Here is a 16,233-nt window from a genome sequence, read left to right on the forward strand (position 1 = left end):
GTTTTAGAATTTAAATCAAAACAATGGATTTCTCTCAGTACATTATTGATAAGGCACACGTATTCTAACAACATTTCCAGAGGATAATGCATTATTATGCCGCTACTAATAAAAACTCCAAAATAAATGAAAGTATTAAAATAAAAAAAAATAATAATAGATGCTTGAGCATGTTAAACATTCTGCAGAGTTTATTTGGTATTGAGGTCGAGAAAATATGTAACATGATTTGTTCCTCAAATTCCTGAAGAAAATATTTTTTTACATTGGTCAGTAAAACATAAGTTTCTTTTTTTTTTTTTAAAGATTTTATTTATTTATTCGACAGAGAGAGAGACAGCCAGAGAGAGAAGGAACACAAGCAGGGGGAGTGGGAGAGGAAGAAGCAGGCTCACAGCGGAAGAGCCTGACGTGGGGCTCGATCCCAGAACTCCGGGATCACGCCCTGAGCCGAAGGCAGACGCCCAACCACTGTGCCACCCAGGCGCCCCAAAACATAAGTTTCTTATAATGGCTCATGTTCTAGAGCCAAACACTTTTTAGTAAGTATTCCATGTGACTTACAGTACATAGTGCCAATTTGCATAATGCAATATGAGAAAGTAACAAGTAACTCTTACAGTAATAAAATTTTATGATGTTAGAATACTACTTTAAATACTTATTACGGAATTAGAAAATTTCCTCTGATTTTTTCTCCAGGAGTATTTTCATTCATTCATTTTAAAATTTTATCAAAAAATTATAGCATTCATAAAAGTGTGCTGACCAGAATTGTTTGTTGAATGAGTAAAGAAATGCATGCATAGTTTTTAAAAAACAAGTAACAATGGAAGATGGCAGGGAGATTTCTAGTGAACATCAGAATTATAAATAAAGATAAAAATCTAATGTAAGACCATGTTCTTTTGAGTCTCTGATGTGTGTTAAAACATTTGTTAAAATAATATCCTTTTAAAAAACTTCATTTTCAATTGAAATTTATTTTGGGGTCATTATAAATTTATATGTAGTTGTAATGAGTTTGTCACTTTGTCCAGCTTCCTTGAATGAGATCACTCTGTAAAACTATACTATAATATCACAATAAGGATACATATCAACATTAGTATACCCATCTTACTCAGTTTTACTTGTAATGGCATGCACACACACATATATGTGTGTATTTAGTCCTATGCAATTTTGTCATCCGTGCAGATTTGTGTATCCACAGCTACAGTCAAGATAATGAACAGTTCCACCCCAAATGATCTCCTGCTCCCTACCCATATTTTCTGGCAACCACTAATCTGTCCTCCACTTCTAATATTGTGTTGCTTCAAATATGTTATATAAATAAAATCATATGGTATGTGACCTTTAGGGATTTTTATTTTTCCCAGTCAGTGGAATTCCCTAGAGATGCTTCTAAAGTATTGTGTTTACCAATAGTCTGTTGCTTTTTATTGGTGAACAGCATTTCCTACTATGTATATCCATAATTTGTTTAATCATTCATCTATTAAAGAACATCTATGCTGGAGTTTTTATCTAGACTCGAAAAAATACAGGGTTTTTTTTTTTGTGTGTGTGTGTGTGTGTGTGAACATAAATTTTCATTTTGGGAGATAAGTACCAAAGACGGCAATTTCTGGGATGTATGGTAGTTGAATATTTAGCTTCCTAAGATACTGCTAAAATGTTTTCCAAAGTTCCTTCATCATTTTATATTCCCACCAGCAACGTATAAGTGATTCAGTTTCTTCACATCCACACCAGCATTTGGTGGTGTCACTATTTTTATTTTAGACATAGTTGTGTAGTGATATGTCATTATGATGTTAATTTGCATTTTTCTGATGGCTAAGGGTGCTGAGCATCTTTTTATGTGATTATTTGCCATCTGTCTATCCTTTTCAGTAAAATGTGTGTTCATGTCATCTGCCAATTTTCTAAGTGGATTACTAAATTTTGTTGTTATTGTGGACTGAGGTTTGAGAGTTTTAAAAAATATATTCTAGATATCCATCTTTTGGCAGATTTGCCACATTCAAATAGTCCCAGGTATAGTTTCTCTCTCCATCTTCCTTGCATGGGTTCAATGAAGTAAAGTTTTGTTTGTTTGTTTGTTTTTTTATTTTGTTTTTAATTTTGATGAAGTGCAATAAAACAATTGTTTCTTTTACGGATCATACTTTTGTTGTCAAGCCTAAGAACTCTGTGTAGACTAGTTTCTGAAGATTTTCCTTTTTTTTTTTTTTTGAAAAGTTTAACAGTTTTACATTTTACATTTATTTTCTTAAAGATTTATTTATTTGAGAGAGAGAAAGAGAGAGTGAGCAGGGAGGGGGCAGAGGGAGAGGAAGAGAGAGAATCTTCAAGCAGACTCCCTGCTGGGTGCAGAGCCGGATGACTTGGGGCTCAATCCCAGGACAATGAGATCATGACCTGAGCTGAAATCAGTCAATGGCTTAAAGGACTAAGCCAACCAGGAGCCCCTACATTTTACATTTAAATATGTGATTCATTTTGCATTGATTTTTGTATAAAGTGTTCAGTTTAGTTCTTTTCTTTTTCTTTTTTTCTCTCTCAATGTCCACATGCTCCAGCATCATTTGTTGAAAAGACTATCCTTTCCCCACTGAATTATTTTTGTACTTTTGTCAAAAATCACTTGAGCAGGTTTGTGTGAGTTTATATATGGGTCTCCTAATTCTAGTGACCTATAAGTTTTTGTCCACCATTTCTATTGTCTTGATTATTATAGATATACAATAGGTCTTAATACAGGGTAGAGTGGTTCTATTATCTAAGGGTAGCATGTTCCATAAATGTCATTTAGATTCCATTGGTTAATTGCTTTGTTCATACTTCATATTAATTTTTGGTCTAGCAATTTTATCAGTTCCTGTGAGATGGTATGAAGTCTGCAACGATAGCTGTTGATTTGCTTATTTCTACTTTACGCTATTTCCATTACTGCTTCATGCATTTTGAAGTTCTGTTGTTTGAATCATTCACACTTAAGGATTGCTGTCTCCTGGTGAATAACCCTTTTGTCATTATATACTGCCCCTCTTTATATATAGTAATTTTCTTTGCTCTGAACCCTACTTTATCAGATACAATACAATTCCCATTAAAAAAGTATCTTAAACTCTTTTCCATACATTTACTTCCAATCTACATATGTCACTGAATTTGAAGTTAGTTGTTTTTTGTTGTTGTTGTTGTTGTTGTTTTGTTTTGTTGTGTTTTTTTAAGAAGAAGACAAGAGTTGGGTCATATTTTTTTTAATCCAATCTATCATTATCTTTTCTGATTTATGTATTCAGATCATTTACATTTAAAATAATTGATAAGTTAGCACCCATATCTGCCATTTTATTATTATTGTGTTTGTTTCCTCTGGTTCTCATTCCTCCTTTTTTCTTGTCTTCTCATGTGTTACTTTCATTGCACATTTAGGATTCCATCATGACTTATTTATATTATTTATCACTGCATCTCTCTGTACAGTTTTCCTAGTGGGTGCTCTGGGTATTACAATATGCATATATAATGCTAGAATCTACTAGCATCAACATTTTACCTCTTCAAGTAAAGTATGGAAATCTCTCTTTCATTTAGGTCCCTTTCCCTTTCCTACTTGCAAGTATCTTTGCCTTGAGTACTACTTTATAATTTTGCTTCAACCATCAAATATGATTTATAAAACTCATGAAGAGAAGTATAGTCTATGTTACATACCCATATTTCTACTCTTCCATTTTTGTCTTTATGCTACTGAATACTTCATGATTCCTTTATAATATCTTTCTGTCTCAAGAAGTTTCTTTAGTCAACCTATAAGGGGGGAGGGGGTCTGTTCGCAGTAAATTATTTTCATTTTTTCCAAATGAGAATATTTTTATCTTTCACTCATTCTTGAAGAGTAGTTTTGCCAGAAAAACAATTTGTGGTTGACTTGTTGCTTTTCACCAGTTGAAAAAAATATTGTGCCACTTTCTCTGGACTCCAAGGATTTAGATAAGAAATCCACAGACATTTGAACTGGTGTTTCCTATAGGTAATACACTGTTTCTCTTCGGCTGCCTTTATGATTTTTTTCATTGCCTTTAGTTTTCAAAACGTTAATTACTGTGTGTTGATGTAGGTTTCTTTGTGTTTAACCTATTGGGGTTTGCTTTGCTTCTTGGACCTGTATGTTTGTTTCTTCATCAAATTTGAGAAGCTGTCAGCCATTATTACTCTAAATATTATTTCAGCCCCACTCTCTTTCCTCTCTTTTTGATACTCAAACAATACAAGTACTGGATTTTATGTTTTTGTTCCATGGGACCCTGAAGCTCTGTTCATTTTTTTTTTTTTCAGTATGTTTTCTATTATTTCAGATTGGATAAGTTGTATTGATCTACCCCCCAAGTCCACTGGTGCTTTCGTATGTCATCTCCACTCTAATACTGAGCCCATTCAATTTTTTTGTTAATTCTGTTATTGTATTTTTCACTTCTACAATTATCCTTTTTTATATAACTTATTTCTTTGCTGTTGTTTCTATTTTTTCTGTTTCAGGAAAATTTGTAATTGATTACTGTAACACTTTCATAGAGTAAGCTTTAAAATCCTGGTCACGTAATTCCAACATTGGATTCATCTGGAAATTACTGGCATAAATTTACCATCTTTGCTCATTTAAGTGGTTTTTTAGGTTCTCTGTATGATGATGATTTTCTCTTGTATTCTCAACATTCTATCTGTTATGTTTAGTGACTCACCATCTTATCTGAATATTTTGTTTTGGCAGGTAGTCATCTGGTTTAGGTTTAGCATGCAAGCTTTGGCCTTCATTTGTGGACTCTGATTTCAATGGTACTTTAATTATCAAAGCCTTCATGGTGTTATTTTGATATTCTTGGTTTATCGAGTGCCAGCAGGGCTCCTACTGCTCTCTGCTAGTGTTGCCTGTGGACATGGATGGAACTGCCCTATCCAATGTGGCTGGGTATCTTCTCATGGGGAAGGGATGTGGTGGGATTACCTTTAGCAGTGCCCTCCCACCTCACTTCAGCTGCCTGTTTGTCTCTAGAGAGACAGGGAGTCTTAGGCCCTCTGAGTCAAAGAGGATCTCCAGAACATGCAGCTTGCTGCTGCTGGCATCTTCTTGCTGGGTCTGCCCAAACAGAGCAGTACCTCTGGATGGGGGTGAAGTTTTCTATTTCTTACCACTTGCTGTGGCTGGATTCCTCCATTGGCTGTGCCTTGCCCCACTGTTTCTGGATGGGGTTGAGGGGTTGGGCTGATGGAAGAAAAGGCTATCTCAGGATTGTGTGAACAAAGAGACACCCAAATGGAATTGCTTATTGTGACTCATTTCCTTCTGCAGATCCCACCCTTCTCTTTCAGTATTTCACGGTGATAAAAGAGATTTTCAGGCCCAGCAGAGTAAAATAGGGTCTTCCCTGGACACTTGTTCCAGTAAAGAGCTCCCAACAGATCCCCCTTACTGTCCGTGTTGCTGTTGAGCTCACCTGACATTCACAGGCACTCCATTAGATTCAGGGGCAGAATGAGCCCACCTGAGCCAACTTCAATGGCTAGGCTGCCATCAGGAAATGTCAGGGCTGAGAAGCCTTCTTCTGTTGGGTGGGAGCTATATTTAAAATGTCCTGATGCCAGCCTGTTCTTCCAGTTCTACGGTCCCAATCCAGCTCGTCTTCTTCTCACCACCTTTTCAGAGTTATCTTTTTGTTGTCTTCCATGTTTTTTCCAGAGTTTATGTTGTGCTTAGCAAAGAACAGGGAGGTATGGGTCTAGAACATCTTGTCTGAATGTGAAGTCCCTAAAATATTCATTTGTATTCTTAAGAAAAAGATAGGTATTATTTCCCTCCACTTTCCATAAGAAAAACTAAGGTTCAAAAACGTACTATTTTTTCAAGGTCATTAAGTGAGCAAATGGCAGTAGAGATACTCAGCTTGACCTGTCAGTACTAAAGGACAAATTCTTTCCACTTCCTCTCTTTCTTTGCACATGAAAATGGTGTAATAAATACAAAAACAAAAACAAAAGCAAGTTCTGAGAAACTAACCTTTACCCAATATAATTTCTCTGAAGGGGTTAAAAAAACAACTTCTGTAATTAAATGGGTTCTTTAAATTGTGTCATGGCAAACGGAAAGGCAAAGAAGATAAGTATAAAACAAACACTTTCTGGGAAGAGCCAGGCAAAGGCAATGAGGACAACTGTAATGTATGCAGGATTTTCTCATTAAAGAAAAGCAGCAATTTAAAGGGCAGGTGTTGTCTTGACAAAATAACCGGCTCTGTTCTCATGCTGGCTCCTTGGCCCCCTCTGTCCAAACCTAATTTCAGAAGGACTAGCACCAAAAAACAGGGGCACATTTGGCCTGGGAGCTTTCCAAAGAGCAAGGACAGCTGAGTTGACTTCAGACTATCTTTCCAGTTTGGAAAGAGTAAAAATGGCTAACTCATTTTCTTTATCTTTCTTTGTTAGATATTTCAGATGCTGGCAGGAAGGCAGTCTGCAACTGACAACACCAGCAGTAATTACTGAGGAAACACTCTGTAAGGATATGCTTTGTTTTGTTTTGTTGTCTTCAAATACCAAAGGCAAATAATGAAGTGTTTACTAGAAGTGAAAGATCAGCCCTCACTCCTTTTCATGTTGATAAATCCCAGCATAAGTAAAAAAGGTAATCCAAGTTATTGAGCAAACATGAATGAGTTCCAAATACAGATCCCAGAGAAGTGGATGGTGGGGGAGGGTGTAACTAGAGGAAGACAGGGAAAGATCTGGGGTGGTTTTATGGGCGCGGGGGGGCGGGGGGGGGGGGACACGACACACTTTCAGACCTTTCCCTTGTCCTTCTGTGAGAGGTGAATCAAAAGCAATTTTATACCTCTGTAAGATTTTTTTTTTTTTCTTAATGAAAAAGAACTTTTAAAAAATGACATGGAAGTACTGATTTGCAGTGTTCTGACTTGGTTGCTTCCAAGCATGGAATGGGTGTCTGCCAATGTGACAGAAAGAGCTTAGCAATTCTTTCCATCCTAAAACTAGGGCTTGATACAAACTGTTCACACAAGGCAAATGGATCTAATAGACAGTGCTTTTGCACCAAGGCAAGAATGTGTCTGGAGCAACAAACATGGATTTTATAGAGGGAAGAAGAGAAGAATATCTAATATTCATTGAACACGTACTGTGTACCAAATACTGCATATGAAATATTTTCCTCAACTGACACTATTCTGCAATAGGATTACCCAATTATTTGACGAGTGAACATCAACCCAAAGGGATTTAATATGCTGCCTAAAGGAACACAGCTAGTAAGTAGTAGAGCTGAGATTTGAATCAGGGCTTTCGTTCAATATTTTTATTCATATTAAATACAATTTTTATTCAAATTGGAGGAAATTATTAATTATTCATAAAATATTGAATGTTTTCTGTTTTATTGTAAGAATTTCAGAGCCTTTAATATGCCAATATGCATTAAATATGTCAGAGGTGGGAAAAATTAAAAATCATTGCCAAAAAAACTGTTTATCTTTAGGACATTTCCCTCAGAAGCACCTGTGTTTCCAGGAATTAATCATAGAGTTCCAGGCAACAAATTTTGGAAAGCCTTGGTCTAGGTGATCAGTATTGTAGGAGTCTCAACCAACAATTCCAACTCACCAATTTCTTTTCTGAGAACATTCTCATGTTCTTAGGGTGCTGTAGAGTTTTAAAAACACATGCATTTCCATCTGCTTGTTTTCATTTCACAAAAATCATCAGAAACTAGAATGTTTGCCCCCATTTTGGAGATGAGGTAGTCATCTTGAGAAAGGTGAAATTCAAGGTTACAGTGCTCTTTTTCAGGAAGGCTTTCCCAAACTCATCACAGAAGATGTTATTTTTACTGTTTTATTCACACTATCATCCATGTTCTCACTTGACAGCTCTGGTAGAGTGGAAACAATGGGCAAAACAGGAGTCTCGGAGACCTGTATTTGAATCATGGCTGTGCCATTCCCTACCTCTTTGATTCTTAGGTTTCATATTTGTAATGTGTAGAAGTAATAAATACTCTGCATAGTTTTGAGGACATAGAACAAAACATGAAAAGTCAGAAGAAAGTACTAAGAATATATTAATACTTCCTGCCATTCTGCCTTTTTCTTTCTCAGTGTTTACAGATGGTTGCCACATGGGCCATGGCTTCACATATCTCTAAGATTTAATTTCAAATCACATGGGAGGTTTATCCATTTCAGTTCATTGACTACCACACTTGGCTAAACACTAACCTGAAAAGAAAGTGGTGGCACTAAACATTGGTGGTGGTGGTAGTAATTAGACAATTATTATTTATTTTTAAGGGAACACAAAAACCGGGGACTTAGGGAGGAGAAAGAGATAGACAAAATTTTCCATACCTTGAGACAACATATTTAGCTAAGTGCTATAGTCTTTAAAAGCAACTATTCAGAAACTGCAATCTATATATTCTCTCTCTCACTCACTTCTTAGGTTTCATTCCTGTTCTCATAGGAGGGGTCAGGTATTTTATTTATACCTTATAATTTCTTCTCACAGTTCACCAACTTTTACCCTGTATGTCTCAACAGAGAAACTGCAGATTTCATATTTCCAAATTTAATTATAATCTAAATACCAAATGAAATATTTAATAATAATCTACATATTATCTGATAAAGTTCATTTATAATAATAACAGTAATAAAAATATAGTAGCTATTGATTATTAAATACCTACTAGGTATCTTTGCTGTGCAAAGGTTTCAATAAAAATATCTATAATCCCTAAGGAAAGCAGGAAAAATGTGTTATCCCTCTTTATGCTGAAAATAAGAAAGAGAGGGGCACCTGGGTGGCTCAGTCGTTAAGCGTCTGCCTTCGGCTCAGGGCGTGGATCCCGGAGTTCTGGGATCAAGCCCCACATCAGGCTCCTCCACTGGGAGCCTGCTTTTTCCTCTCCCACTCCCCCTGCTTGTGTTCCCCCTCTCGCTGGTTCTCTCTCTCTCTCAAATAAATAAGTAAAATCTTAAAAAAAAAAAAAAAATAAGAAAGAGAAAGTATATAAACTGGACTGAAAAGTCAAAGTTACGGGGACCAAACTCAGGTTGTGTGATACCACAACTGTCTTTCATACCATCCCAAACTGCCACTCTCTCATATTACACAGATCCAGCTACACCGTTTCCTGAAAATAAGGCAATGACTGCACTCAGGGCCTTTGTCTGCCTTTGTCTTAATGTCAAGTCCATAGCTATACCTATAAAAGTCACAGAAACAGTTTTACTAATCTTGGATTTACTAAAATGTTGGAGTTTTATAATGAAGTTCAATTTAATTACAAATTAAATTTTGATAAATTTAATGTTAACACTTGTTATATTACTAAGAATTAGTTCATTGCAATGAGGAAATATTTACTGGGATCATTGCCTTGTCATTCCATGAGCCTTCTCTGAGGGTTGGCTTTGTTCCTGGCACTATGCTGGGCATGAGGATGTGCCTGCCCCTACTGAGCTTCTAGACATTATAAAGTGCTGTAGTGTACACAAACAGGACCAAGGCACATTGACTATACTCAAGACTATAGTCTACGTGGGGAATTATACTTGGGAAGATGGTTTATAAATATTAGGCCAATAAGATCACTCCGCAATCTTGAAATCTTTGTATATCAGAGTTAAAAGAGATTATGCCAATCATGGGGTTGGGCTTCTTAAATTTCCTAACAGGTTTGCAGCCCATAAAATTATAGAAGACTTGGTTATGCGGACACTGTGAGCCAATGGTGATGACAGGGCTTTAGGCTTCCCTCCTAATATGTAAGATTCCTCATCTGAAGTATTATTGGGATCAGAAAATGGAGTGATCTTACTGGGGTGGGCTGAGCTACTCACCAGGTCAGGTGGTGTGTGTCAGTGTGACATGGGCAAGGGAAGGGTCCAGAGGTTGGAGACCATGACAGAGAGTGCAGATAGGGTTCTATTTGTAGACTTTAGAGTTTGCTTCAAAATTTGTCATCTTGATTTGCTTTTCCTAGCTTCCGTCTATTTTGCACTCACCCTGAAATAAGGTAAATTAAGACAAAACTATTTTGCTTTGCTTCCCTTTGCTTTTCCTTTCTCTTTAGGTTTTTTTTTTTTTTTTTTTTGCCTGTTTTCTTTCACTTTTTATCCTTACTTAATGACAGTAATAATAGAGATAAATAGATAGTATACCTATATCTATATCTGTATTTATGTATCAACTAGGAGACTGGAAAAATACGATTTAAATAGACGAAGGTGTGAAAATTTTAATTTTTTTTTTACACTTATTTTATTTTTTTAATGAGAGTTAAAAGTACATTTACAAAGAGAAAGTATCTTGATACTGATATTCCTAGATTGTTGGTCCTTGGGCAACTCATATATTCTCTATAAGCCTCCGTTTACTCACGTGCCAAAGAGAACTAATAATTAGCACTTGCCTGATAGGTGGTTCGTACTCACTATCCACAGATCAGGCTTAATTTCTTACAGAGAGAACAAGTCATGGAGGATGGCCATTCACTGACTAGGAGTACACCAAGATGCGATTTAGAGAATGTGGGAAGGCACCTTGATATCCAAGTATTAGGCATTATTCTTTTATGTCTGAAATATAAGTAAAAGCCAATCACTTTTTGCACTATAGCAGTGCAAATATATTTTTGGTTCTGGGGACATTTTGATGTACATGAGGCACTGACTTTGCTATAATCTCTAAAAGCAGAAAAGAAATCTTTATCTACGTGGAGATTCTCCATTAAAAGGGAAAGTAAAATCCATCCAGAGAGATCTGCTAACTTGCTCAAAGCTAAAACTTACTCAGTGGCAAAACTAAAAACAGATTACATAAACCAGACTAGAAAGCATGACAGCATTGGCTCACAAGGCAGAAATGAATATTAATAACAGCAATAATAATTAATAGCTAATACTTACTGAGCACTAACAATAGACCAGGTGCTATCTTAGGTGATTTAATGTAAAAGTTCATTTAATATTTATAAAACTTCACAAAATAGATACTATTTTGTTCCTGTATTACTGGAAATCAAATAATCTAGAGATTCTTTCCCATTAAATTTACCTAATTGCTTCTAGATTGTAAATTGAATATATGCTGACAATTTTAAGTTAGGATGGTATCTTAAAAAAAATACTGGTTTCATAAGGCAATAAGAAAATTAGTAATTACGTTTTTAACCTTTTTAAAAAATCTAATTATTTTCTGGTCAACTAACTGTATGATAAACACATCTTCTATTAGCAGGTTTCTAAATTTATTTCTAATTACATGATAATATGCGACATTTGCTGTTAAACTCCTGCAGGTCAGGGCCAAAAAGATTTTCTTAAATATAGACAGACAAAGGAGAGGAATTGGAGCACTTGCCATTTTTATTATTGAGCTCTGAAAACAATTTCAGCATGCTGAACAGAGTTCCTTTGGAAAATTAATTTTAAATGGGAAAGGCATTCTGCCTTTGGTTACATGGTTGATTATTTTTCAATGTATATGGCATTGCTGCCATTCACAATAATTACCTGTCAAAGATTTCTGCCTTACTCTGTATTCTATTTTTGTCATCAAGATGTATCTATTACTATTTTTAATATAATATGCCTATCTATGTATATGTATATGAGACGTGCGATCAGGAAATATTGTATTGACTAAAAACTCTCTAAATAGACAAATTTATCTGTGTTAATATCAAATCATGTCACATTTTATTTACAGAATAATAGGACATGGATGGATGCCTGTTTCAGTAAAAAGTACATTATGTTTCAATGTGGTTATTGGTGGTGAAGATGTTAATGGGTAGCATAACAAGGGGAATTTTACATGACTCGGGAATGCATGTAACATGAGGAAAATTAATTTCAGCCTTGCCTCATTAATCAGATCTGCCACCAGCTAAAAATTTTCACCTTATTGTGCTTTCTTTTGTGTGGTACTGATGAAGATACTGACTTACAAAACAGAAGTAATTGGGCTAGTGCCAGGAAGAAGGGGGAAAACAGAAAGTACAGGAATGAATATGTCTAAAGCTGACCTTTTGGAAGAATTGCCCAAGGTACCTTGAAGTGGTTTCTGTCATTGCTAATGGAGACTGTGCAATTCAAGACTGTTTACACAGTTCGGCATGTGAACTACTGAGAAATGAAATTAACTACAATCATTTGTATGTGCAAGCCTTCATACTAATGCCTGCAAAACAGGCAAGACTTGGGGTGTCTGTAAAGCAAATGCTAGAGTGTGGAAATGCTAAGGTATGGATTTGCTCTGCCAGCAAATGTTAGTCTGGGTATGCAGCAGCACCATTACTTCAAAGCCTTAACATGTACGAAACTTACAAAAGGCCAGGCTACAACTGAAGAGGGAAAAAAAAGGTGCTGTGACAATACTGATGGAACAGTTTACACAGAGCACTTTCATATGCATGATTTCAAGTGTTCTTCAAAATGGGAAGAAAAATATTATTACTTGTAATTTATGAATAGAGGATTGATTTCATAGACTGAATTCTACACTTTTTATATCACATAGCTGCATAAAAGTGAACCCATGTATTTAGACAACAAAAATCCTACTCTTTTCAATAGTTTTTGAATAATTTACTGAAGTATAATTTTCATATAATAAAATCCCTACCTTCTAAGTGTACCGTCTGATGAGTTTTGGCAAATAGACACATAATATAAGCATCACCACAGTCATTATTTTGAACATTTCCATCAACTCAAAAATTTTCTTATTCTCTTTGGAAGCAATTCCCCTATTAGCCTTGGCCTCAGGCAATCCATAATCAGTTTTCTGTTCCCCAGTGTATGCGTTTCAGACTGTCATATGAATGGAACTCTACAGAGGTAGTCTTTTTTTTTTAACTTCTTTTGCTCACTATACTATTTGTGGAGATTCATTCATGCTGTTACACATATCATTGTTTGGTTTGTTTTCGTTGCTGAGGAATCTATATATATATCTATATCTCTATACCTTAATGTATTTGTCTATGAACAAGTTTATGAAAATTTCAGTTGTTTCCAGTTTGGGACTATTATGAACATTCATGTACACATGTTTGTGTGGGCATATGTTTTCATTTTTGTGGGGTGAATACCTAGAAATGCTATGACACGTATGGTGGGTAGAACCTAGATCACTGATATTTTTTATCATCCTCTTAATTTTATATAATCTTGAAAATTTTAAAATATAAATTTCCCAGGAATCACTGCTTAAGCTGCATCTCTTACATTTTGATAGCACCTATATTTATTTTCCTTTGTTTTGACTTATTTTCTAATATTCCAAGTAAAATCTTTAATTTCCAGGGGCGCCTGGGTGGCACAGCGGTTAAAGCGTCTGCCTTCGGCTCAGGGCGTGATCCCGGCGTTCCAGGATCGAGCCCCACGTCAGGCTCCTCCTCTATGAGCCTGCTTCTTCCTCTCCCACTCCCCCTGCTTGTGTTCCCTCTCTCGCTGGCTGTCTCTATCTCTGTCAAATAAATAAATAAAATCTTAAAAAAAAAAAAAATCTTTAATTTCCAGATATTTGGTTTTTATTGAGTTGTGTAACATGACGCATTTGTCTAAAACCATACGACTATACAACACAAAGCGAACCCTAATGTAAACAATGGACTTTAGGTAAAATTATATATCAATATTGGTTCATCAATTGTACCGAACTGACCACACCAAATCAAAATCATGGTTTTGATTTGTATTTCTCGAAAGACAACTAATGTTGAGCATCTTTTCATGTGCTTACTGACCATTTGTATCATCTCATTTGGAAATATGTCTATTCAGACAAAACATTTTCAATATTCTTTTATGTGGAGAAAATAGAAATCACCAATTCTCTCCTCTACTCTAGTGTTTTTACCTATTTTTAAATTTTTATTGATAGGATAGACAAAAGATGAAACTTTAAACATAAACCTTTTGTTGCATACAATACTGCTATAGGTTTGTGTTCTACAAATCCAGGTACTAATAGATTATATCCCACGTGATTTATATCTATCTATCTATCTATCTATCTATCTATCTATCTATCTATCATTCTATATACTTACTTTATATGACGGCTAATTGGTATATTCCTGATAGGGGAGAGAGAGGTTCTGTTTAGCCATGTATTGATGAGAACTGAATTTTGCACTTGCTATTTTGCATTATAATGTTTTGCATAATTTAATATTCTATAGACCACTTTCTAGAGCCACAAATTCAAATCATCTTTCTCCCACAACACCCACATATTTTTGAGTACTATGATTCATGAGACATTTATATTAAGATATGACATTTATCCCTGCACCTTTGTGCTGTGATGTCAGACAAGTCAGCGAAGTTTGTTTTAGGAGTATTCCTGGAAGCTCTTTCTATAATGAAAGGCCAGAACTAATTAAATTATATTTAGATGTGTTGGTAAATCATGTGACTGTACTGTATTTAAATATAAACTAAACATATTCTGTATTTAATTTCCCCTTAGCTGGATGACGACAGTGCCCACAGCTATTCTAATACTACCTGACTTGAGATCAAGTGTGATACTGGACAAGTCAGAATAGAAAAACAAAAAAATAAAAACAAAAACAAAAACAAAACCCCAAACAAACAAACAAAAAACAGTGGTTTTAATCAATCATGGTCAAAATATTTTAATTTTTAAAATTTTCCATAATTATATGACCATGTGATAATAGTACACGAAAATACTGACAGATACTATCTCATGATATGGACATATCCTGTGAGTCTTAGGCACTGGAAGTACATGGGCAGTGAGGGAGAAAGCCAATCCTTATGCAAAGCTCCATAAAGACTTGTGTTTTTTGTTTGTTTGTTTTTACATTTGACACTCAGCAATGAACACAGTTCCTAAAATTTTATGCATGCCCAAATAAACAATTAGTTTGGTTAATTTTATATTTTAATTAAAAGAACTCAAAGATAAGGAAGAGCCAATGTTGGCAGAGAGCCAGACAGAAGCAATATACTTCCTACTGAATCTTTTTTCTATTATCATTATCAGGGAAAAAGTACAAAAAATTATATTCCATTGAATACTTACTATGTGTCAACAAAATTATTAGGTGTATTTACATGCATAGTCCTATTTTATATCCAACTTTGTGAATGTTGTCAACATTGTTGTTATTGTTATTTTAATTATCATCATTACTATTTTACTGTTTCAATCATGTAATGAAGAAAATGATGGGCAAAGAGATGAAACAGTTTGCCCAATGTCACCCATAGAGCAAGAATCATGAACTTTTTTTAAACTAAAAACCCATATTCCAAAGAGGGTGCAAAGAAAGCTATTTTTTCATCCTTACTTAATGGCAAAATGTAAAAATTATACCAAGAAGCGAATAACCTAAAGTTTGAAAACAGTAATGAGAAATTCCATGTAACTACCATTCAAGTTAAGAAATCAATTATTATTAGCATCAGAGGAATCCCCCATACGCCCTTACCTAATAAGTCTCATTACTTTCCTATAAAAGTAAGCACAATCATGACTTTTGTGATATGATTTTTAATTTTTTTCCTTATAGTTCAACCACTAGTAAACAATATACTATATGGGTCTATATTATCTATAAACAATATTATACATATTGATCTAAACAATACAGTATAGTTTTTCCTATTTTGAACTTACTGTAAGTGGAATCTTAATATATTTTTTATGCTTTTATTTTTTTGCCCAACATTGATTAAATTATTTTGGTATAAGTAGTTAGATTTGTCATTTTTATTGATATATGAATATATTAAATTTTATATAAATATATGAAAATTTATTCATACATTTTACTGATGATGAACCTTTGTGTCCTAGATTTTAGCTTTTAAAGGAAATGTCATGAGCCTTCATGTACATGTATCCCATTGTATATGTGCGAAGGTTTCTCTCAGGGACATTCTTTGGAATGGTGGGTCATAGCTGACCCATGATAATAGCATTTGCAGTGCTACTAGATCATGGCAAAGTCTTCCAAAATGGTTGTGATGCCAACTGTCTTTCTTCCTTCCTCCCTCTCTTCCTTCTTTCCTTTTTTTTCTTCCTTATACAAGAAACATTTTTCCATTACCAATTTTTCTAACTGTGACACCTATTATTTGAGGAACTCTTCTTCTTCAC

The sequence above is a fragment of the Ursus americanus genome, chromosome 21 (assembly GCF_024610735.1).
Source record: "Ursus americanus isolate L20-20 chromosome 21, mUrsAme1.1.p, whole genome shotgun sequence".
Lineage (NCBI taxonomy): Eukaryota > Metazoa > Chordata > Mammalia > Carnivora > Ursidae > Ursus > Ursus americanus.